At 39.0% G+C, this 25,774-nt stretch overlaps 5 non-coding genes across 5 annotated transcripts; 1 reads left to right on the top strand and 4 right to left on the bottom strand.

The window, feature by feature from the left end:
* Positions 1-16,583: 16,583 nt before the first annotated feature.
* Positions 16,584-16,666, top strand: TRNAL-CAG (transfer RNA leucine (anticodon CAG)). Its single transcript has one exon. It is a non-coding gene; the product is annotated as a tRNA-Leu (tRNA).
* Positions 16,667-18,085: 1,419 nt separating this feature from the next.
* On the bottom strand, positions 18,086-18,157 carry TRNAE-CUC (transfer RNA glutamic acid (anticodon CUC)). Its single transcript has one exon. It is a non-coding gene; the product is annotated as a tRNA-Glu (tRNA).
* A 132-nt stretch (positions 18,158-18,289) lies between these two features.
* TRNAE-CUC (transfer RNA glutamic acid (anticodon CUC)) lies at positions 18,290-18,361 on the bottom strand. Its single transcript has one exon. It is a non-coding gene; the product is annotated as a tRNA-Glu (tRNA).
* A 722-nt stretch (positions 18,362-19,083) lies between these two features.
* Positions 19,084-19,155, bottom strand: TRNAE-CUC (transfer RNA glutamic acid (anticodon CUC)). The gene has a single exon. It is a non-coding gene; the product is annotated as a tRNA-Glu (tRNA).
* Positions 19,156-21,273: 2,118 nt separating this feature from the next.
* Positions 21,274-21,345, bottom strand: TRNAE-CUC (transfer RNA glutamic acid (anticodon CUC)). Its single transcript has one exon. It is a non-coding gene; the product is annotated as a tRNA-Glu (tRNA).
* Positions 21,346-25,774: the final 4,429 nt, after the last annotated feature.

The raw sequence follows: 25,774 nt of genomic DNA, 5'->3' as shown, positions 1-25,774 counted from the left end.
TACATGCACACATACATACATACATACGTATTGGAAAAGTTCATATAAATGGACAAAAATTGCCGAACCGCAACGATAGTCAATACTCCCCACGAATAGGTACTCAATCAATCCGTTAAAATACATACATATGTATGTCTGTACATATACATGTGCATACATATGTGTTTTGTCATTAATTGAAACTGTTTTCTGTACTTATTTTTAGAACTCTCTCTCTCTCTCTCTCTTGTTTCAACTTGTGTAGCACATTTGCCAAACAACAAATACTTATTTTTGGTACTTTTGTATGCTGAATTGCATTCACGGATAATTGTTTTAATCACTTTCTATGCTCTGACACTTTTGTATATAGTTTTATAAGTTGTACAGTTAATTAAATAACACTTTTATAAAATTATATGATTAAACTCTATACACATTTATGCATACATTATATATGTACTTCTTTAATTGATATTTTTTGATTGTTAAATGTATTGTTTTAAAGAATTTCATTTTCGCAAAAACTGTATTCCTTAAAAGTAACTAGTTTTATGCTCCTGCATTTTAAACATATGTACATATATATTGCGTATTTATGTGTGTATATATGTATATAGAGCTGTAGATCACTTCAGTAATTTATTTTGCACTCATGAAATGTGGACACACTCAAGTCTTTAGGCTCAATGGAATATTGATACTGTTATATTTTACACATTCATACATACAACATATTAAAAGTTGCTTAGCAGCCTTTTTACGTTTGAATATTTTAACTTTTTTATGCACACATGTACATATGTATGTATATTTGGGTCTGAGTACTTTTTCCCTTTTACTGTAAATTCCACAAAGTTTACTTTAAGTTTTATGTGAGAATGGTGTTAAATTCACCGTTCGCATTATCACAACTGTTAGACTTCGTTGTTAAATAAATGTATCACCATTTCATCTATTCCACTATTCGTTTGCTTTGTTAAGTATCCTGTACACCCACATTCACAAGGCCGCAACGCACAGAAGCGTCTCCGAGACATGAAATTCGCAATAAAACATCCTTAGAGATTCATTTTTCGCCACTTCTGTTATTTTTTTAGACGCCCCACACGCACACACCCACACATACACTCGAATATATTTATATATGTGGATATATCTACACGCAAGTGTAAGACGAACGAAACAAAACACACAGTAAATAAAAATAATGGAAACAACACGACGAGACACAAGCGAAAAAGGTAGGAAGTGTTCTGCGTATGTATGTATGTATGTGAGTATCCCAACTGAAGCTGATGTATCGGCATCTCGGCAGACGCACAGAAGGCGCAAAAGACGAGAAATTGGACGGCATGAAGCGGAATCAGAAGAAGATGCAGACAGCAGACACAGATAATCAGAACACAGAACAAAGCGAAGACGAATTTAGCGCGAAAATTGAAGTTGAAAAGTTTGCGCGACGCGCGCTCCACGATACGCACCGAAAACGGCCAAAAAGATGAATATGTGCAAAAATCTTTTGCATACGCTCAAGAACCCCATGAAAACGAACTGCCAAGCCAAGCAGAGACGCTGACGTTGACGCTGGCAGCGACCGCGACGCCAACAACGACCGCAACTGGGAGAGCAAAAGAAATGGAAAAATACAAAAAAAATTAAATGCTGGCGGGGGTGTGTTGGGGGCGGCAACAACAGCAGCGACAGAGACTTTGAAAGAGCTTTTTACAGACGCGCGCGCTCAGACCACAAAAACGAAACGAAATGAAACGAAGCGAACGCAAAAAGACGATGATGACGACAACCACGACAGCAGCGACGACGCTGCTGCGGCCCCCCACTAGACACACCGATACACACAATAAGAGAGGCGAGAGCGCCAAGACTTGACACTGTATGTGTGCATGTGAGAGAGCACAGACAAAGGCAAGCAAAGCGAATAAAAAGCATCGACGAAAAAAGTTTGCAAAAAGCAACTTGGAGGTGTGTGCATGCGATGTATGTATCGGTGCCTGTGTGTGTGTATGTATAACAGATGGATCTGTATTGGTATCTCGCTGTGCGTGCTTGTCGCGCGACTGCTTCTGCTGACGCGCGCGTCGCTGCTGACGTCGCGTGTCTTTGCTGTCAGTTGGAGCCAAAGTTGTTGGTAGTTTGGGAGGCTTCGCGGCCAGCAGCAGAGAAGGGTTCACGTTAACAGCGCCACTGTACCGCTCTCAGCGCACGTCCCAATGCATGCGTGTGTGTGTGTATGCTTGTTTGTGTGTGTGTGTGTGCAGTTGCGACAGGTCTGACGTCTGAGCAGCGTCATAGCCGTGGTTGTCTCCTCGCGCTGTTCCTTTTGGCGCGCAGCGCGTGAAAGTGTTACGATTTGAAAATTGCCAAGCTTAGAACTGGGTAAATCAAGTGCACCACGGGCTGTGGGGGGTGGTTGGGCGCGCCTTTTAAATTTTTGACATGCCACGTGCTGCATGTTGAAGCTGAAGTTATGCATAGATAGGCAGAATAGAAGTGAAAGAATGACAGATGTATCCAGATACATTAGAAGTCGAAAACCTATGAGGAGAAAATACCCTTTTTCCCATTTTATTGAAGTTAAGAAATTATCAAAGAACGATAAATATCTGATTTAGATTAAATACTCTTATTAGAAACATAGTTAACAGTTTTCAAGATCTCTGGGGAGTTTCTTCAAGACATCTTAAAAGACAAAGAACTGTATCTTTGACCGATCGATCTTATGGATACGGTGCCTGTAACAGAAAGACGAAAACCGACAAACGGACATTACTCGGATTTTGGAACTGATCAACTATATATACATATGTATATACTTTATGGGGTCAAAGATGAGTTCTTTTACAATATAAAAATACCCTTTAAAAAATTAAACACAATACCTTTATCCCATTAAAGAGTCAGGTTCGTTGTCTTGTTTTTAAAATCAAAGGAATATTTGCTTTGAAACTCAAAGACAGTTCGAGTGTAAATAGTTTTTGCTTTCTGGATCAACTTATTCAATAATTGTAGCTGGCTGTATATATTATTCTTAAAAATTGAAGAAAGTGAATTAAATGCAAATCTAGACAATTTTCAATGGAGCACAACGTGAAGAGTTATCCAACAACAGATGCCATCAAACGGGCTGTCGAGCAATGCAACAGGATCGAGAGCTCCCTTGAGGGCTGTCTGCGAGTCCTGCAGCAGAGCCGCATGGCCAGTTTGCCCGAGATCTCAGATGTGTGCAGCAAAACAACTCCACAGAGTCTCAACAGAAAGCTGAGCTACACAGTATGCGAGGGCAAAAAGTCGCCCGAGCTAGTAGAAGTCGACGAGGCCAGCGATCTGAGAGGCAACTCCAACATACACTATATGCTGAAATGCGCCGACGTCAAGCTGCAAAATGTTCTGGCATCCCAGCAGCGCATCATGCAACGCATGGGCGATGTCCACGACAGCCTCGTGCAGAAGCACGAGCAGCACCAGGCGGCATACGAGCGAATCAAGCAGCAATGGGATAAATTGAAATAGTAAACCTCTGAATTTTGTGAAAATCACATAAACAATTCGAAATAAAGCTAAGAAGGGTAACCACTAGAAGGGGCTTTTCAGTCAGTCAGATCTGTCAGCGATCAGCGACTCTGTATACCCTGTACCTATTGGGTATGGTTAAAGCGGGTATATTAGCTCTGTGCAGCTGTATTTAGCATGGAGAAAAGAAAGCATTAACCAACCCAATGTCCTATAGATTCTCCATCAGTAGGGCGAGCACAGTTTATTATTATCTTCCAAAGTTATTATTTTGGTTTAAAGACAGCTCCCTTCGTGCTTAGCACATTCTGTACAGGGTATCTTTTAGCCTGACACTTGTCATTTTATTGTACTTGATTTGTTGCATTATTCTACTTATATGTAAACATGTTCGTGCACAATTTTTCTGCTGATAATCACAGCCTATATAGAATTATCGAAGGCAGACATGTGATGCCTGTTGTGCACAAGCAGCAAGGGGCACAAAAAGTGCCCCATGAGGCACGATAAGGTAGATATCTGAGCTACCTACAAGATACTACTTAATTGAATGAAGAGATGGGGCTTAATTAATGCCTGCTGGGAAATGCCTTTAAACCAGATCTAAACGCATTCAAATTCGCGAGCATTACTTGAATTCATGAAAATCGCATAGAAAGGCAATAAGAGACCATTGCAATCTCTTACTTCAGGCCATGAAAATGGAAAATGCAACATCTATAGTTTACCCTTTTTCCAGAATATGCATAGGTATGAATGTGTGTATCAGCATTATAGAGTGTTGGAAAGGTTGGGCACGCCTGTCTTAGAAGCTACTGCCAAAAAGTGACAGTTGCCAGTTATTTATACTTAACTCAAAGCGAAATTTCGTTCTTAAAACCCTTAGTTTTACTCACTATTCCTTGAAAAGCACGAACAGCCAGAAATGAGGAATCAACAGCATTTGAAGAAGAAGAGGGCACGGAAACCGAAAGGAATACAGTACAAATGCACACCGAAGTTCGCGCCGCGCAAGGTTGAAACCATGCAATGTGCCGATGGACACACTCTGTGGGACTTCAAGTGCACACGCCTGAAGCTGCTGAGGATCCTGCGGCGTCACGAGAAGATCGCTTCCATCTTGAAGGATGTCAAGCACCGAATTGAGCCAATACAATTTATGCTGACCACGGCCAAAGAGAAGAACTTGCTCAGCTCTGCGGCGGCGAAAAACGTGAATTTTCTGATATTTGAGGACCATGCGGATGGCGGACTCATCAGATGGGACAGTAATTTGGATCTGTGCAATTTAACATTCCACAACTCTGAGCTGGAGACGCCGTTCAGTCAAATGCTGCAGCAGAATATAGACGAGCTCAAGAAGTTGGATCTGTTGGGCGAGGAGAGCTTTGCAAAGGAATTGAAGCAGAAAACAATTGGGGTTCAGGTTGATGAGGACAACATAGCTTGGAAGACATTTTTGAATGACTGGAACAATATGGATGAGGTCAAGCATGTGGATCTATTTGCCATAGAGTTAAAGCAGAAAGACACTAGAGAGCAATCCGATCAACAGTTGGAGATTCAATTTGAAGAAGACGCTCTCGATAAGATCTTGAGGGGCTTGAGCAACAAGGATGGAAGAAAGAAGAGCTTTGCGGAAGACCTGATGGAGACTAGGGATAATATGGGGCAGCTGTTGGACATTGAAGTCAAAGACGACTCTCAGGAGAATGCGAATAATAGCGATTGGAAGAAGATTTTGAACGACCTGAACGATTGGTGTGACCAGATGGACAACACGCAGACGCCAGAGTCCGAGTCGAGTCTTCTAGATGTTGGCGAGGCTTCATTATTCAACAAGAGTAGCTCGAATAAATAATGAATACATACATACATACATATGTACGTCATATGCCCCATAACAAGTTAACATTCTAAACTATGAAGTTTGGCAACAGCGCCAAATATTTGGCGCCAATGTTAAAAGCACAACAAACACAGCAACATAAGGAGAGCGGAGTGTGTGCGTGTGTGTGTTTGTGTGTGTGCAGTGCACACAAAAACATTTGCCGGCTGTTTAGTTTTTGTGTGCCGGCACAAAAAAAGGCCAACGAAAACTGGCAACAAAGCACACAACACCAAAGCTCCCACTCTCGCTCTCCGGCTCTCCCACTTTTTTCTTGTCTGTCAGTCTCTCTCTCTCTCTCTCTGCTGTTGCTCTCACTCGCCATTTAGAGAAATTTTGCGCAAATAGACAACACCAGAAATAGAAGCAGGCAAAAACACTTCACCCACACAGCCACACACACGGACACACACACAGCCAGCGCGCTGTAAAGAGTAGTGCAAATAAAAAGACTACTTCAAATAGTTGACTACACACAACATACATATGTATGTACGTATGTACACATAGAGAAACTTTTGTTGTTGTTAGCTTTTTGCGTGCATTGGCATTTGTGTCTGGCATATTTGTTTTTGTTATTGTGCTTTGTGCTCTTCTCGAGCGATTACCTCTTGGCCTCGGCATTCAAAAAAGCGTCTCGCAGAGAGCGCCTTTTAATTGTGTTTTTGTTATCGCAATTGCTTTGCGTGGTATAGGTTAAGAACAAGCTTTTTCATGCATTTACTATATGCACACACACATATACATATGCATATGCACATATACACACACGTATGTGCATGTCGAACTGTTTATAGCGTGCATAGTATACATACATATTTATAAACAGCTGTGATAAGGCGCCCTTTGTCTTATCTTATCGCTGCCACTCACTGCTCAGAAATGTATTCCTTTTTAGCGCCACTTTTTTCGCTTCACTTTTTGCAAAATTAGTAAAAACAAAAAGAAATATTAGGTCGCTTTGAGCACTCATGAAAAAAATTACAAAAAGCCGGTTTTGTTTTGTTATCTTTGCAAATGAGCTTGTATATGTGGGTGAGCTTTATCCATGTGTGCTTGTGTGTTTGTGTGTGTGTGTGTGTGCCGGTTAGGGAGCTTTATGCTTTGTTTTGTGCTGTGTTGTGTGTAGCTTCGATCCGGTTTTGTTTTTTGCGCTTCTGACTTTGGCTATGTATGTAAATTTGTGAGCCCAGACAACAACAACAACAACAACAACGACAATGACAACAACAGCAACAAGCCTGAAACCCCGTTGTGACGCTCGTCGAGCGGGGGCGGGCTGGTGGTCACAGCATATGCTCTCAATGTGGAGAGGCAGCTTCATAAACTGGGCGCGCAGCCAGACAAAGCCGAAAGAACAACAAGAAAGAAATGGAACGGCAATAAATATGAATTAGCCAAAATGTTTTTATGTAGCTAGACATGGGAATTCCCTAATGGATTTCTATATGCGCAGATCTAGGAACTACTTATAAATAAATACATTTAAATAACATAAATCGATTGGATAGCGGGGCAAAGTGGAAAGTCCAGGTATCAGACGCAAAATACAAATTTAAAAAGTATATTCTTATAAGCCCAAATCATTCTGAGGCCAACAACATACATAGATAAATCTAGATATCAATTATTTGGGGTTTCACCATTTACGCAACAGTTTGGCAAAAGAGAAATATCTGAATATTTTGTAAAGTTTGCAGACCAAAAAAGATTAGTTAGCTAAGAGACCCAACCACAGCTAAAATTTATTTTCGAATTACATCCTAATGTATGGAAGCCGAAACATTGTACCTAAAACTATTTTGGAATAAATAAAATATTATTAAAAAATACTAAATACTAAATAAATACTACTAAATACTAAATTACAAAAGTACCAAATACATACTAAAATACTAAGAGAAGTTTATAAATGATCAAATTATATTTGTGTAAATTCCAAACTAATCCCAATTAATTGTTCAGCGATTAAAATAAATATGTATTACTTAGAACTAATATTTTTTTTACCGCTTTGATTTTATTCAAACGATTTTTGTATTCCTCAAATTTGCCTTACCCCATCAAAGAGCATCAATGGGCCAGCGGCTAAATTTAGTCGCACAAAGAACCATTTAAAAAGTACCTAGCTGGAATATATGAGAGTATGTATTTAGTAGACACACACACACACACACACGCACACATAGAGCATTGCATGTGTGTGTGTTTAGCATAATTGTAATTTGGTATGAAAGGGCTTTTCACACACGTGCAATTGCATTAAGTTGAGGTTTGGGGCTGGAAGTTTTTGGTCATTTAGCATTGACCACACAGCAGCCCCCTTCCCACCGTGCCACCCACGCAGCCAGGGGGTTTGGGGTGGCAGACAGCGGCAGCTTATGCTCTATTGCTTACCCCTCCCGCCCTGTGCAGCATATGCAGATAACGGTAAATGGCTCTATGTGCCAGTGTATGTACAGCGTACGTACACACATACATATGTGTATGTATGTATGTGTATGTAAAATATATGTAAAGGGCGACAGTTTACAGTTTTTGCTGTTGTTGCTTAATTTACAGCCTTATGTCACTTTGGTGCATTATACTTTTCATTATCGCGCAGCAGCACCTAAAAGTGTGTGAGAGAGCGAGAGGGGGAGCGAGAGAGGGAAAGAGAGCACGCGCGAATGAGAGAGCGCCCGTACGCTCTCTGTCTAGCTTACGGAATACACATGTGTCTGTCTCCCTTTCTTTGTTAATGTCGGCTGTATCGGAACAAAAAAGAATAACAACAATTATAACAACAACAAGGAAAAACATCAAAAGGAAATGAGTTTTCATTTAGCGCACACAAAAGCGGAAATGAATCGAAATAAATAAATAAATGCACCTGCAGCGCCTCCCAAGCCTCTCGCCCGAACTGATCCCAGCGCCCACCACTCAGCGCTCTCCCTCTCGCCCTCTCGCCCTCTCGCTCTCTCTCTCTCTCTCTGCCTCCCTCGCTAGCCCTCTCTGTCTGTCTCAGCATCCGTGCGTGCATCCCAGAGAGTGCATCAAAGCACATGCGCCCTGCCTTCTCGCGAGAGAGCGAGAAATTGGGCAAGAGGCAGGCAGCTAACCTGCTTGCTAGCTCGCTCGCACCTAGCTGCTGCCTTCTCTATTGCACGCGGCGTGCATTCAACCCGGCAGAACAGTAGCAGCAGCAGCCGCAGCAGCAGCGCCAGCAGCAGCAGCAGCAGCGGCGGCGACAGCATCAGCACCTGGCTCACGCCCACATTCGCAACCCTTACCCCAACCCTTCCCACACATGACGCCCTTTTTATCGTCTCGCGGCGTTTTCATTTTCGCGCTGCATTTCGTCGTCTTCTTTTCTTTGCTCGTTTTCTACCGGCGGGCACAGCTCTCATCTTGTTTTTGTTTCTGTTTGTTGTTTACCGTTCTTGTTTTGTGCTTTTGCCCTGTGACGCGTTCCTCGACGGGTACCTCACGCCCCCCTTCTCACCATAGCCCACTCTATCCCTGTATGCCCTGTATACCCTTTTCTGGCTCTCGGTTGTGTTTTGCTTTGGCCTTATCAAAACTTTTTGGCGCTCTCTGTTTTCTAGTTGCCTCCCCGCACCGCACCACACCGCCCCACCGCGCCCCAGCACGCCCTGTCACGGCGCCACGTTTCGTGGTAGCGTTTTATGTTTTGTTTAGGTTTTTTGTTGCCGCTTTTACTTTGACTTTCATTCAAGACGAGTCTTTTCGTCGGGGACCTCGTCGCCCGTCGCGCGACCCACAAATGCCAGAAACGAGCGCCAAAAACTCTCGTTGCGAGCAAAATAGATCACAAAATGGTTAACAAAACCACATCCTGCCCTCCGTTGGGAACGCTTAGAATACAAACAAACACACACACACACACACACACACGCATGCATACAACAGTTGAGCACGGGAACAGTTTTCTAATGAAAATTAAAGTGCTAACATTTGCATTCAAGACCTAATTACAAATTTAAGATACCGCTTATGAAATTATATATTCTAAATAAAATTCTTTTTAAATTATAAATAATTATTATAAACCCTAAGTTGCCTAATATCTGGTAATGGTAAATTATATTAAAATTATTAAATAAATAAATTCTCATTGATTTTAATAAATAAATTTTTTAATTAAAACTGGTTTTCCAGAATATATATGTTTTTTAAACACTCGAAATCAAACTTGATTCCGTTTAAATGAAATACCAATAAAATATAAGACCTATATGCATATTTATATGTTTACCAAGGAATATATACTAAGTAATGTGTAAATATATCAAGAATTTAATGTATTTATTGTATAGTATATCAAGGAATATAATGTATAATGTATGTTATGTCCAAATATATCGACAATTTGTTGTGCCCTTGTAGTGGGTTTTATAATTTTGCCCATTAAAATGTGTAACGCATAGAGGGAGAGACATCTCTGATCCCATAGAGTATATATATTCTTGATCAGTATCAACAGTCTGTAGATAGACGAGTCGCTATATTATATAGTCGCCCGTCTGTCTGTCAGCTATCCTCTTGAAATTGTTTATAGGCTCTTTCATTCTCTCTTTCTTTCTTTTCCTTCTGTGGCAGCAGGCATAGAAATATTCGGGTTTCGTATGAAGAACTTTTTTCTGTCTCAAGTTATGTTTACAAAACTCTGAATTTACTACTTAGTTTCCCCGTGCTGCATACGTATGATTAAAATCTTATTGAAATCGTGCTTCACGCTGTGATGCACATCAGACTACTTTATATATACTGTATATATACTATACTATACTTTATATATAATATTATTATATATACTATACTGTTATATATACTCTTCTTTTATACATACTATACTATACCAAAGCTATTATGATAGATCTATAGCTATATGATAGCTCTTTAATCGGTCGAAAAATAATATGTTGTGCTAATGACTTTCACTATGCTTTACGTACTATCTGTAAAGCCGTTTTAAATCGGAATACTAAATCCTAGAGGGACACTCGGTCTTAAGTAAAGCTTTCTTTCTTTCACATGTATATTTAATTATAATATATATTATGAAATTTAAATAAATTATTCAATTTTCGGCGTCAGGTAAAGAAATTACCAGAGATCTGAATTCTCAGGAAAAGTCTATCAAACACTTTCACTATACGCCTTTAATCTGTTCTAAAATACGCATAATACTAGTTACTACTTTTACCATCATTAAATATATTATATTAATGACCTTTCTATATGTTTTGTTGCTATAATCACGCTGAAGCTGGATTTGATTTGGAGTTTGAGGAATAACACAAGACCCAATCATGATATATGTATGTATGATAGATCTTGACTTTCTTATGGAATCATAGCTAAAAATGCGAAACCAGTGTATAATAGTGAAAGAGTATAAGCTTGTCCGTAATAAAATATAAAATATATAATAAAAAATGGAATATTTTTCTGTCTAAGAGATATTTAATTTTTAAAGGATTAATTATTCGCTCTCTATGCTTTGAATAAAAAACCCTTGATTTTAAAAAACTGTAGAATTTTCACAATTTAGAGAATGCTGTTTATAAATTTATCAAAATTTATTGATGAATTCACTTAACTTGATCAAGTTACTTGAAGTTTTTCTAAGATTTCAAAATGTTGCATACCATAATTAAATCATTCTAATAATCCAATTGTTATTATTAAATCGGTATGCCAAGAAAATAAATATCGTGAAACGCTTTTGCACAACTCTAAATACATTTTGCTTATATATTATTTAGTTCGATTTGTGTTTCCTTTAGTTTTAATTGATTTTTTAGATTTCAGATGCGAAAAGAACCGAACAAATTTTTTGGTTTGTTTCGAACGCGTGTGCAGAGTTTTCTAAACTAATTTTGTTAATCAGTTGGCGCGTTGAGCGCAGCTAAGGCCAAAAAAAGAAAAAAAATAAATTCAATATAAAAGGGGGCCAAAAGCAAAAAACCACAAAATAGCGACGACGACGACGACGTCGACGTCAGCGTAATAGAGAAATAGAGTGGGAATTCAATAGGGCGGCGGGTGGAGGGGGAGGGGGAATGGGGCTTAGGTTCAGTAATTAGGGGTGGCATTTGCACCACACACACACCCGCACACACACACACACACACACACACACCCGCACACACACACTCGACTAAGCCAAGCGTTTTAGATAAAAGCCGTGCACCACATGGCGTATGCGCAATTGTTGATATTACGCCCTTTCACTCACTTTTCACGTTGGTTGGCGGAAATTGATTTAGATTTACATATTTGTTTGCTGTTTGTTTGGATTGCGGGTTGCGTTGCCAAGTGCCAAGTGCCAAGTGTTGCCAAAGTTGGCAATGCTTTACAAAATTAGGCGGAAAAATAAAACTTATGCGACTAAACCGAAAATTTTGAATGTGTGTTGCTGTTGACAAAGCATTTTCGAAACTGATTTTTTGCGTGACGCAACGCTGCAACAAATGCGGCGCGGCAACAAGCAGCGGCAACAACAAAAGTTTTGCGTGTTTTTAACGGAGACGCAGCAAAAATAAAACAACAAAAACAAAAACAAAATGAAAAATAAAAACCTCATTATGAGTTGCATGGACTGTTGCTGCAGTTGCAACAAACCGCAAAAGTGGGTGCGGCCAGTGGGCGGGCGCTGGCTGTCAATAATTAGCAGCCCTATAATTGCAGCCCCCTGTCCAACCCCCTACTCTCCCCCTGCCCTTCCCCTGGCCAAAACTGTGCACACACTGCAATTTTCACGCACACGCGATTGAAATTTGTTTTTTGCCTCACTTTTTTGCTGCATGTTAATATATACGATTATTTTGTTGTTGCTGCAACATCAACATAATCAGCAGACGCAGCAGCAACAGCAGCAGCAGCAGCAGTTGCAGCAGCTGCAGCAGAGGCGACTGCAACGCATTTAATGCAGCTCTCATTCCTGCTGCTGTGCTGCAAGCTACGCAGCTCCTGCTGCGCGCATGCCTCTCATTCGTTGCAACAACAAAATGTTTTTTAAATTCTTTTTTAGATGCGTTTGTGTAGCATTTTTTTAACGCGCATCTCATTTACAGCTCAGCTGGGCATATTATTCGCATATAAAGTACAGACTAAGTATGCAAATTTGAGATATTGTTGTCAAAGAAATATATTGTAAAAGAATATAGTTGGATTATATTTGCAAAGGAAATGTTACGTTAAGGAATATACTTGAAATATAGTTGTTATCTTGCAACTTAAAAGATTATATGTCCTCTCTCTAGAAAAAACACTTCAAATTTAAATTTAAAGCTAAGTTAAACATCTGTTAATTCAATTTGGTAGTATTTATGAAGATGAATACGAATTTGTTTATCAAAGATGAAATTGTTCCTTAGCATTCTTTCTTACTATAATTGAAATGAATGTACGTTGAATAAGTGCTAATAGGGATGTTTTCCATTCACTACTCCAAAGTTTTGCAATAACAACAATATATTTGTTATATGATGTACTAGTATGCGAAAAGTCTATAATAACAGAAAGTTTTTTCAGGTTTTCTATTAACGATTCAGTCCGATATCGATAACTTTTTTTGATGCACATTTCTTAAATTATTTCTAAGTATTCCTTCTTACTGTAATTGATATGAATGTAGGTTGAATGCGTGGTAATGCTTTCCATTTTCCATGTTAAATGGATCAACACCTTTTTTTCTTCGGTTTTTCACAATCTTCTTTCTACTTTCAATCGACGATTCATTCCGATATCGATAACTTATCACAGTTCTAGTCGATAAAACATCAAACCAGGGCTTGATGAACTTACAATCTACAAAGTAACTCCCACATTAAATCCCTTTAAAGCTGCTCAACTTTGGGTAAATGATATTCAGTTGCATCTCGCCAGATTTATGCGTATTTATTTTTGTTTTTTCGTGTGCAGCCAGCGTTTTTCCATAAAAAAGAAATTATAATACAATTTATTATTATATTTTTTTGCGCTGTTGTTGCATTCCCAAAAGCCGACCAACCAAAATCCGACCCACCGAGCGAACCACCATACCCCCCCACCCACCCCGCCCGCCCCCGGCCGTTTGTGGGCGGGCCAACCGCACGCACGCACCGTCAGCAGCAGAATTGTTGCTGTTGCTGCCATTTTGTTGTTGTTATTGTTATTTTTTGTATGTCTTTTCTGTTGCTGCGCTTTTCATTTGATTTTATTGTCATTTTGCGTACGCCATTCCAGAAAATTTCCCTGTACATAGAGCTCGCTCGTATATATAATTGAAAATATTTTGGGCGGCAGTTTCCCGTGCGTGTGAGTGTGTGTGAGTGTGTGTGTGTGTGTTTTATACAAAATGCATTTTCCCAGCTCAATTCGGTAAATACATACATATGTATGTATAATATATGTATCTAGTGTGTGATTTTTATAATTTCAACTGAAATTGGCCAGTGAAATATTTCTTTATATCGTAAACAGTTTTTAAATACCTCAAATAACCAGACTAACAATATTTAATTAAAAATGAACGGACTTTTTGTGCAGAAGTCCCTGACTTTTAACTGTTTGATCCTCAGCTTAAGCTTTTATCTTAAATTTAACGGTTAAGCCTTTTAAAATCCTAATAAATATTTTCGGAACAGAAAACAGTACAGTAGTCTTTGAGTTTTTACTATCCCATTTTTTATATTTTTTCATAAGAAATTTTTATTATACAACGCTTTCAATTTATTATACCCTGAATTCATTTTACGATGAGTAAAAAGGGTATATTGGGTTTTTGGAAATGTATAAGAAGGAAGCATCTCGGACCCCATAAACTACATACATATATATATTCGTCTTCAGCATCAATAGTCGAGTCGATCTTACCATCTCTGTCTGTCTGTCCCTTTGTCTTTCTGTCTGTCTGTCTGTCTGTAAGAGCTATCAGAGCTAAAGAATTAAACGTAGGTCCTACGGGAGCTCGCGCAGTACGAGTTTGTTTGCGATAATCGATAACTTGCGCCATTTCCCAGCAATCGATAAAAATCGATATTAAAATTATATTTTTTGAGCAAATCTCTTAGGTTTTAAGGTCAAAGGGTCACCAAATTGGACATGTAGCATCTAGAAAAGTATATACAGATCAAGTATATCTCAGCTAACGATATTTGACTATTAAGACTTTTAAAATCTTAGCAATTATTGTTCTTTAAGGATTTTTAGGCAGAAGTGCTTCACTTTTAGCTTTTAGTTATCCTAATCCTTATAATAATCTTAAGAAATATATTCCCTTTTCAATATATTTTTAAATTTGACTTTTACCTTTAATTCATCCTAATCTTTATCTTTTTTCTAAAGAAACTATAGCTAACCATATTTGACTGTTACACCTTTTATGTTGCGCTCATAATTTCAATTTTAAAATTGTTCTTTTAACATATTGTAGAACGAGCTCTTACCCGTTCGTGGTCCTGACGCACACGTCTATAGAAGCTGGACTCTATTTAATATGCATAACCACTCGAAACTATATAAATTGTAATATGCGTTGCCACAAAGTGTGCGTAAGCCCCTTGAAATAAATAATTGGTTTAAAATGTCATAAAAAATAATGCATAACAAGGCATACACTAGCATAAGTATATAATTCATGTTGGCATCCAATCATTATGCACACTGTAATTATAATTAATTAGTGGGCCGCGGGGCTCATAGCTGGTAAACACAGAGAAGAAGAAGTTGTCTGTAATAAAGCAGATTATGAAATGACAAAAATAACGTTCATTGGCTAATTGCAAATTGGGAAATGGCAAATGATTGGCTCCGTATCATTTGATTTTGAAATTCCACTCGCATTATATATACAGCATATACGCATATATATATATATAGATTTATGAATATGTAAAAAAATATGCGCATATTTAGTTGGGTATTTGAATAATGCTGTTATTGTTGAATATATTCAATTAAAATTCTACAGCTCTTAGCACTCTCTTCTTTTTTTGCGTACAGTTTTTTCGCCTAGGCCGCTGCTCATTTTGGGTGTTCCCTTGGTTTGGGCTACGCACAGCTCAAAGTATGCCCAAAACTCTAGCCCCCCCCCTCCCCCCCGTCCAAAAAAAGGACATGCTACATACAAAGCATCAGTTGCATGCTGTGTACAACATGTGGCATATACGCGTCTGTGTACATACATATGTTATGGGGCATTGTACATGGTATATGGGTTGACATTAAAATGAATTCTTTTTTTCTTCGCTCATTTTTGCACATTTTTGTTTAACTTTTTAGCTTGTGTACCGAAAATGTTGATGCGCTACATGTTGCGGGAGTTTAAGCTATCAGAATCATTATGCAAAGACATAGGAGAGATATATTTTGTGAAATGAGTTGTTTTAAACATTTATTTATGAGCCCATCACTTTAAGCCCTGGACAGATCCTATTTTGTTGATAGCTTGGCTTACAGGATTTGGAAACTGGAACTTCTCTAGAGAAAGTTTGCTTCTCTCTCAGTCGCTAGGGCCTTTAGCAGTCGTCAGTTGCGAAACGTGGGCACATTTTATGGTTTTTGCCTTCCTGTTTTTAACTTCACGTCAAGTGATTAACCATGCCCCCGCATGCAGCCGCCTCTGTTGCAACTGCTGCAATGCAGCCCACCAAAAAAAAAAGTTGGCGCATGTGAAACATTCTTTTTTGTCATATTTGTTTGCTATTATATATGTATGCATGTGTATATACATACATATGTATATGTAGTTATTGCGTGCAACTGTAAATATTGTAGACAAGGGTGTAGTAAAATTGCATAACAGTGGGATACTTTAAATGATATAGAGAAATTTCCAATTACACCTTTATTGGGAGTTGAACAAGAAATTCGAAAAGGAAGAAATCGGCAAAACATAAAGCTGGTGTAATCCAATACAATTTTATATTCTACAAATTGTTGCTTTGTCTTACAAAAAGTTTTTGTAGCCTTTAGCACAGCCAGACTTTTCTATTTATTCGATATCAGTTCACAGCTTTTTTTCTAGCTCTTGTAATTTAAATTTTATTTATTAAGATTGTCTTTAAAATTATATTGTCTTTTATTTTTAATCAGTTTTTCTTTTTCTATAAAAAGAGATTTGTTGTGCTGTGGATTTATTTTAATTATGGTCAGTCAGCTTATATTGCGTTCAGCGGGCCCTCTCAAGCATGTCAGGATGGCCGAGTGGTCTAAGGCGCTGCGTTCAGGTCGCAGTCTACTCTGTAGGCGTGGGTTCGAATCCCACTTCTGACAAAGATTTTTTGTTTCTGTGTATTATCTATGTTTAAGCATACATTACACAATAAAAGCATTTTAGTTAATTTTAAAAACTTGACACCAAAATATATTTACAATAATACAGAAAATAGCTGAGTATTATATTGATTTTATAAAAATATCGTTTATTATTTTATATAATCAAATGCTTTAAACATTGGAAAACCCCCATTAACGACTATCATTTCGTCTGCGCTCCGCTCAGTTTTAAAATGCAACAAGATTTTTTGTTGTACTGGCACCCAACATACGCACACATACACACACGTTATGTACCCGCATATGTATTGGCATTGTTGCCATTTACAGAACGAAAAAAAAAACAAAATTGATTTTCATACTACATTTTCGAATGTTTGTTTTTATTTGGCGGCAAAAATTGCAACCCTTAAAAATGGTTCGCCTTATACACATATGCGAATTTTTGGGGTTTTACATTTTTATTTTGCGGGGTTTATTTTTAATGATGCGAATTCGATGTACGAAATTTTTCATTAATACAAGCCTATGTTTATTTTTTTCATTGTGGTGTGAGAAAGAGACAGAGACAGAGCTGCGTCCAGTGCAATAAAACGCATCAGAGGGTTGGAGCGGGGGCGCCCAGACGCTGGTGGGCTGAGTACGGAGCTTGGGGATTGTATTTGTGTAATGGACATGGGCTTTAAATGCGTTATATACAGAGCGAATCCCCCGGTCAGTTCAGACAGTATGCTATATACCATATATGGAGGATTTTATGTGGCATCTCTTTTGGGGCTGCTTATGCGGTTTATTTGCAGCTGGTAAAACACAATTTTTGCGTTGCTTTCATTTAATTTGCCCATCACTGGACATATTTCTTGCACTCCTTTCTGCGATAATTTAATATTATATTCCATTAAATGTTCGTCAGACTCAGGTGCCTACCTAACATAAGCCCCGTACCCTTTCGGGCTGAGCAAAAACTGTTGCCAATCAAATGTGCCTCATCGGGTTTTAAAATTCGCATTCCCATTCACGTTTGCCAGGAATCTGGGCACGGCTATAGCTTATGGGTAATATGGACTCGTAATTGGATTATTGGCAACTGAATAACTCACAGGTGTTTGTTGGACCCCACAGTGGGCTACCACCGACAGGTCCTTTGTGAGTTGTCAATGAAGATGAATTACAGTTGAATCAATTATGTCAATTCATTTAACTGTAATGTCAGCCTATAAAATCTGACTGATCAAAGACATACATATGTAAGAGCCAATTTATTTTGAGGAATACATTTGCATGAAATATATCGCGACACAGGGTGAAAACTCATCACAATCGTAAATATTACAGAGTAAATTTTCTTAGAACAGGACTAAGAAGTGAAAGATATTTGAAATTCATATAAAATAATGTCAAAAAAAGTTTACGATGTTCCCATACCGGGAATTGAACCCGGGCCTCCCGGGTGAGAGCCGGGTATCCTAACCACTAGACAATATGGGAGGAATGATCGAGATCAATTTGAAGTCATTTTGAATGAAATTGTCTGTATATATCCTTTAAATAATCATTTTTGTACATTCTGATTTATACACCAAATTTGCATGAAATAGAAAAAAAAACTGATCAATACTCTTCCCATACCGGGAATTGAACCCGGGCCTCCCGGGTGAGAGCCGGGTATCCTAACCACTAGACAATATGGGAGTACTGATCTACGGCAGCTTAGAACCTTATTTATTACAAATCTCTATATTTTCAGCCAATTTGTAAGAATCGCGAACAACATATTTTTGAATACATTATTTTTACATTATAAAACCTTGAAAATCAATAAATATTTGCATCAGTGATTTAGTAAATCATAATGCCACTGTCATTCGAATTTGTCGCACATCAAATATGACATAACTACAAAATAGCATACCCCAGTAGGCTTGCAATAACTATAAGGAAACAATATCATAAAAAGTTTCAAAACGAAACAGCATTTTGTGTAAGTAAAACCTTTGGCAAAACTAAAAATAAAATTATGAAGACATCTTGGATTAATCCTACGCCATCGCTAACGTTGTTTATTGACGCATTCGAAAGCATTAATGCAACCGCTAAGCGAGTTGAAGAAATCGAGATGCGTATGCAAAATATAATGGACCAGTATACTGACATAACTCGGCAATGGATGGAGTACATAATCTACAAAACAATAATCGACATAGTCGACAAAAGAGAAATGGATCGTGCCAAGAAGGTGAATCCATAACAGAGCACATTCCGGAATCAAACAGAAAAGCACGTCTTTGAATAAAACGGCTGCAAAGGATCGAATCATATCATAAAAAGTTAATTTTTCCAAGAACCATTTTAATGCCTTTGTACAGTACTTTTAATAAAAATTCATTTGAATCAAAAAATACAGGTTCAAGTACTTCCCATACCGGGAATTGAACCCGGGCCTCCCGGGTGAGAGCCGGGTATCCTAACCACTAGACAATATGGGATGCTTGCTGCCACGTCCGCAAATATACTTCTTATATTATATAAATGCATACATATAAGCACCCCAACCACATATCTGCACCCTTGTCTATCAGACGAAATATTGCCAAACAACCGAACAAGGTCTGATTGAATTAAATTACCTTAAAATGTAAAGTGCAGTCTCTTTCAATATTGAGTGCAAGCCTACAGATGGTTTGGGTACTCCTCGGCTGCTGATGCCGCATACTGCACGGTATGCGATAAGGTCTGATCCTTATATACACATATGCACACATGATTTATATACTTTATAGTATTACATACACGTGCATATAGTATATGAGCTGGTAAAAAACGGATATCAACAATGGCAACATGAAGTGCATTTTTCGCAAATTTTTGTGTTTATCGATTTTTGTGGATGCACCAGCGTGCGAAAGAGACAGGAATAGCAAGCACAATAGCCGCACAAACTGCAGCAGGGCAAAAGATGCGACAGAGAGAGAGAGAGAGAGAGAGAGCTGGTGCACATACAAGCTGTGGATATAAAAAATGCAAATGCGCCCGAGCAGTCACAGGGGGACAATCAAGCGGCAGCAAGTAAGCAGCAAGCCGTCAGCAGAGCTGAATGCAAGGATGCAGCGCCTCCAGCCACCCACACACACACACACGCACACACCCACACGCTGCCCCACCCTCAGCTCAGGTTGCCAAAAAATGCAACAGACTAAAGGCGCAGCCAAAAACCCGAGTGCAACCCACAATAGAGGGTTGCCACACGGCAATACACTCAGCGAAATTTGGCTAGAGTCTTAAAAGAAATATAACTTTCTCACAGTTTAATAATATACTTCTGCTAGCAAAGTTTAGCTGGTGTAATTGACAATTGGGAAACTATCTGAATATACGAATTTCGGGCAAGTGTAGCTCCTTTTATGTATGTATGTGTAGCAGGTTGTATGTACACAAGTGCCTGCTGCTTACGATAGCATCCCTGTAAAAGCAGGCAGCTGCCTTTTGATATACCTTTTCATGTCCTCCAACAGCAGGCTACACCTAATGAAGTTGAGAGCAGGCTGCTGGTCAGCAGCAGGTGGTGCGGGTGGTGTGGGTGGTGTGGGTGGTGCGTCAGGTGTGGAACTGGCCATGCAGCATGTTGTCAGCAATTCAACCGCACAGAGGCGATTGCCAATTTTAATGCATGTTGTAGTCAGGAGTCAATTGCAACAACAAAAACAACGCATGGACAAAGGCTTTTGCATTTTTAAACAAAATTGCCTGGTAAAGCTATATATGTATATATATACATTCTGAATGGTTCGGGCTGGGGCCCTGAAATGAATGGCCATTTTGTAAATGAAGTTTGCGGTTTGTTTTGCACAAATCCAATGCAGGGTTGAGCACAACAAAATAAAACTCCGGAAATGAGAGATTGCAATGTGCATATGTTCGGCATAACAAGGGTGCTGTGGTCAATGAATAGAAACTCGAAAAGCATTTGAATACCCAAAGTAACTTCAGATTGTCTAAATCAGAAATGCCGAGAGCATATTAATATTGATATATGATTGCAATTTGCAGCGATAAAATTGCCTGTTATGTAGCCCCAACCCCCCAGACCAGACTCCTCCAAGCCTTCGACATGAAGTGGACAATGCCCGTCAAAGGCGCCACTTGAAACCCCATTGACAGACTGTCTCGTAGCTGATGCTCAGTCGGTGGAAAAGGGTAAACCATTCATAAGCTAGCTCAAAAGTTGACTGGACTTCTTTACATACATATAAACATACTTATATATATTTGCGTGTATTAAAGCAAATTAGCATTGATGCATTCATGAGGCATTGCTTTATGTCGGGTTTTATTTTGAGCTGCATTTCAATTTAAAGCTTTAGACAAGTTAGCCTTTAACAAATTATTTTCAATCCCATATAACTTATACTTTAATGCAATGCAAATCCGCTTATAAGTTTAAATTAAGTTCTGTTAATTAGTTTCTAGCAGATGTTAAACTCATTAAATTGAATGAGAATATATAAATATTACTTTAAATCATCTCTTAATTACCTTAAGACAGAAATCTGAAAAATATTTAATAAAAAAAAAAATAGTAAAATTAAAAAAACAGTGGAGATCACTTCCCATACCGGGAATTGAACCCGGGCCTCCCGGGTGAGAGCCGGGTATCCTAACCACTAGACAATATGGGATGGTTGAATTAGTCGGCCAAAAAGCTCAACAAAAGTCAAACCAATAAAAAAAAAAACTCTGCTTCTTACTCACAATCTACGCAACAAATAAACGAACCTCACACAAGGCAAAGCAAATCAAATGCACTGCAATGTCTATAAATAGACATCGCATACAATTACGCTGCTTCGCTTATAGCTCGCAGTCTACGCATTGAATAATTGAAAATAAAAACAAAAGCAACAAAACGTTGCCGCTGGCCACTGAGCGACATCAACAAAAGCTACAAAATAACTGTGGGCTGTAAAAGCTTAACAAAGAGCGAGAGCTGCAGCGAGTGGAAGGGGGGGAGTCGGATATTTATTTTGTTGCATGCTTGAGCGAAGGATTCTTACTGTACATTGGTATTAACAGACATGTGTGTGTGTTAAAGTATGTATGCATGTGTATGTTTGCATGTAAATAAAATATTGAAATTTAGCCTACGGGCTTGTACGAATAAATATGAAACAATAAAAACGGAGGCGCCCCCTCACACAAGCACGGCGCTTGCTCTGAATAATCAAGCGAAATGTGCTGGGCGCAGAAGTGGCGCAGAGGCAAGGAGCGGGATCTGTGTGGGGGTAGGCTTGACTGTGCTGCATAAAGTAAAGTGCCGCACTCGACATATTGAAGCATATTAATTAAAAACATTTTCATTTATTAAAAGAGCAAGAGCCAGGATCCGAGCCGGCGACAGCAGGGATGATGAGGACAGCAAAAAAGATGGCAACAGGCGGACGCAAAGTGCCCATGCAGCTTGCAACAGGCTTGTATTAATAAGAGAGAAACCTTAAATTCAGATAAGCTTAACAGAGATCGTAGATGAGGCTATAGATGAAAACTAGAAGGTTAATTAATCTCACGAGAGAGTAAATGCGGTTGAGAGGAAGCTTTCTTATATGCCCAACATACATTGAGTAATTAGATAAGTTAAGTATTTTGAGCAATTCTTCGGCTCTAATTACATATCTATAAACTCAATTACTCTCACGAGACTTTAAATGCTGCAGGGGTAAAGTTCTAGTATACAAGGCATAAGATAAGTATTCCGAGAAAGGGATTTGAAGCGAATCTTCGGCTCTGTATTCTTATTACTCAATGCTTAACACACATGTGTACTTCTGCCCGAATACTGTGATTAGAAGCGTTTCCTTAAAACATATGCGCAAGAATGATAATACTTGTGCCTCTAAAGCCCAACTATTGCTTGTAGCCGCCATAAATAAGCCCGGTGTAGAGCTATAATTTGGCCAACAAACAAGACCCAATGATAACTATAAGGCTCAGCTGGCACACCGTCCGGGCCTGCAGCAGCCGTTAAGCGTCCAATGCCATCCAATGGCTACCGATCTTGTGGTCCGAGCCCACGAGCAGGCTCAAACAATTTGTCCCTAGTTAATTTTTATTGAATGCTCGCCGTGCCGCAACCAGCCGCAGACCAGGTTGCATTTTATCTGGCTGACTGCATCGCCCGGCTCCTAACAAATTACCCAACGCTGGCCATAATCGTAAGGTATGCCAGCGGGTCTGCATTCCGGGGAGCGAGGAGCGAGGAGCTGTAGAGAGTGGGCCGTAACAAATATATGTAGTACCATAACATAAATTTAAATGATAATAGCGAAAACATACATTGCCAGATACTTTGTTGCTAATTGCAGTTGAGGACGACTTTTGCTCTAATTGAAATACAACACATACTCAAACCAGGTAGCCATGCTAACCAATTAATGTTGATCGGCTAGCAGATACCCTGCTCACTCCTCAGAAGTGATCTATAATATCGGAACTTGAATAACTGTTGACTTTATTGTCCAATTGTTTTGCTATTTTCAATATATGCTGATGTTATGCCAAGGTGTGACTGAAAAACCAGATTTGTAAGTCAGAATTGAGATCTTTAAGTTCTCTCACAAATCAACAGGTCTTCATCCGGATAGGCTATGCAACTCTATGCGCTATATGCAGGGCATAAAACAGATCGGCAGAGAGTTGAATAGTAGGGGGGTCGGGGATAGAAAAATAAAGGGGGGAGGGGGGGTAGGGTGCACAACACAGCAGCCAGTGAACTTGTTTCTCTTTTGGCGCTACGCTAACTAGACGCCATTTATCATTCCGAACTGGGAAAACTAGATTTCACGGCTTGCCGGCCTGACCGACTTGAATGCAGTTGGATCGCTCGGATAGTACGTTGGGGCCTCACTTTAGTTTTTTTTGCGAAAATTAATTTTAATTACCAAATGTCGATGTCACCAAAAGCTGAAAGCTTGTCCTGTCATTTCTTAACATAATCAACAACATCTTTGTGGCATTTCCGTTTCTTAATTAGTTGAGAGCTGATTATGGGTCAAATTGGGATAGAATATATCAAGATTGATTGTCTAATTTCTTCAGAGTTGACATATAAGCATTAGAGCAGACATTTAGAATATAAGAAAATTATTTCTTAGCAATGACTTGTGTAACATTCTTTGTAGCAAATTAAAAGTGCACATAGGTAAAAGACAAACATCCAGGTCTGAATTGCCTGAACATAAATATATATATTCTTATTTTTCTATGAATATATACGTAAATAGGCACTTACCCCGGATCGCCATGAGCAGTTAGTTTATTGACATCTTTCAGTAATTTATATAAATACATCACTGAAAAACAAATGAAACAGAAAGCGCATTTAAATAGGAGCAGGCAAAAGACGGAGCAATAAAATGAAAAATAAGAGAGAGAGAGAGAGTAAGTTAGAGTGAGGACAAGATCAAAGATACAATTTGTTAGATTGCCAATATATGTAACTTGTTAATAAAATACTTATAATTAAAGCGTGAAAGCCTGTGAGCCTAACTTGAATTCATGAGAATCGCAAAGAAGGGTGATATTAAAAGCATGTAATACATGTTGCACATATACATGTTTATGTAGAAAACGTTCATTCATCATTTAAATCTTTGCACAAATCTCTATCGCTCTCAGAGCATAGTAAACCCACATATTTAAGTCAACCATAAAGCGGCTTAGAGATACATGTCATCACATAATTCATTACAAAAACTCAAGTTAATATAACTTTAGCACAAATTTAGGCAAATATCCGTAAAATTTTAAAAATTTCTCATTTCTATTCGATGGCATTACGAGTCCCAAGCATGATTTATATTGACGTTTCTGAAAACATGAATCAAACCCTTCAACGTGTTAGAGAGATCGAGATGCGTATGCAAAGAATTGTGGAACATTTCCAGAACCTAAATCTGGCAGTTAGTGGACAATTTTTAAATTGTAAGGCGAATCAGGATGTTTACAGCAAAGAAGGAATAGAACGCGTAGCAGAGCGGTTGCCGTTCCGAAAGGAGAAGGCACGGCTCTGGCGAAAGAGGTTGGCCCTGCTTCTGGAGGACGACCAAAACTGGCGTAATAGGTCACAGCAGACAATGTATCATGATATCCCTACTCCCAACTGCAAAAAGGAGCTCTTTGAAGACAGGATGATCCTCCCAGCTGGATAGAAGGCGGTTCAGACCTCCCAGGCAGTAGCGAAAGGCAATTGAGAGCAGCATAACATCTGACTCTATTAGATTTGGGCCCAATTTTAATGAGAGTGGACAACAGGATATTTCCAATTCCTGCTCTTCACATATACTCTTTCTTTAAGGTTGGACCCAATTCTGGAGAGATTATTTACCTAACTAAAATATTCCATATTTAAAACTCGGAGCATATTTGAGTTCCCAACTTTTCCTTCTTGGTAACTGGAGAATGTAGTTTCAGGGATAGAATAAATTTTGAATCATAATAAAATTTGCAAAATAATTGAATGACTTCCGAAGGTGAAATTTACCAAAAATCTGTGCGTTATTATTGTAGCCTAAATATTGTATTCACAAATGAGAGTTCCATGTATATAGAAGTAGCTGGTTCCACTCGACTGATGCTGTTCAGGAATACGTATGTATATTCGGTTTGTGGGTTACATGCAGCTGCATATGCGGCTCTTTCCACTCGGATTCATGAACTCCCGACTTCTCGCTGGCACGCCCCCTTCTAAGCGACGCCACTTGCCCTTGACCGTGGCACAAAGATGCGACTGCTGCGTTTTGACATTGGGGCAGGGCAGGGTAGGAAAGGGCAGGGTATGGTTGAAAATACCAAACAGAAATGTGCGCAACAAAACAGAAAAGCGAAGAAATAAGAAAAGTACACAACACACACACACACATACAGACACACACACACATATGCAACGAGATGCAAATGACGATGACGACGCCAACTCGTTGACTTTGTCGACGATGACGATGACGACCCATATCCACATATTAGAGACCTTGTCGGTTATGCCGGGCTCCCTGCCAAGCAATAAAGCGACGTCTCTGTCTGAGAAATGTATGTATGTATATGTGTGTGTGCGAG

Source organism: Drosophila montana, unplaced genomic scaffold, assembly GCF_035044405.1.
Source record: "Drosophila montana isolate Dmon_TW-CO22-7 unplaced genomic scaffold, ASM3504440v1 contig_3218_1, whole genome shotgun sequence".
NCBI classification, from domain to species: domain Eukaryota; kingdom Metazoa; phylum Arthropoda; class Insecta; order Diptera; family Drosophilidae; genus Drosophila; species Drosophila montana.
Note: the sequence above shows the minus strand (reverse complement) of the source record. Positions and strands in the feature narration are given on the sequence as shown.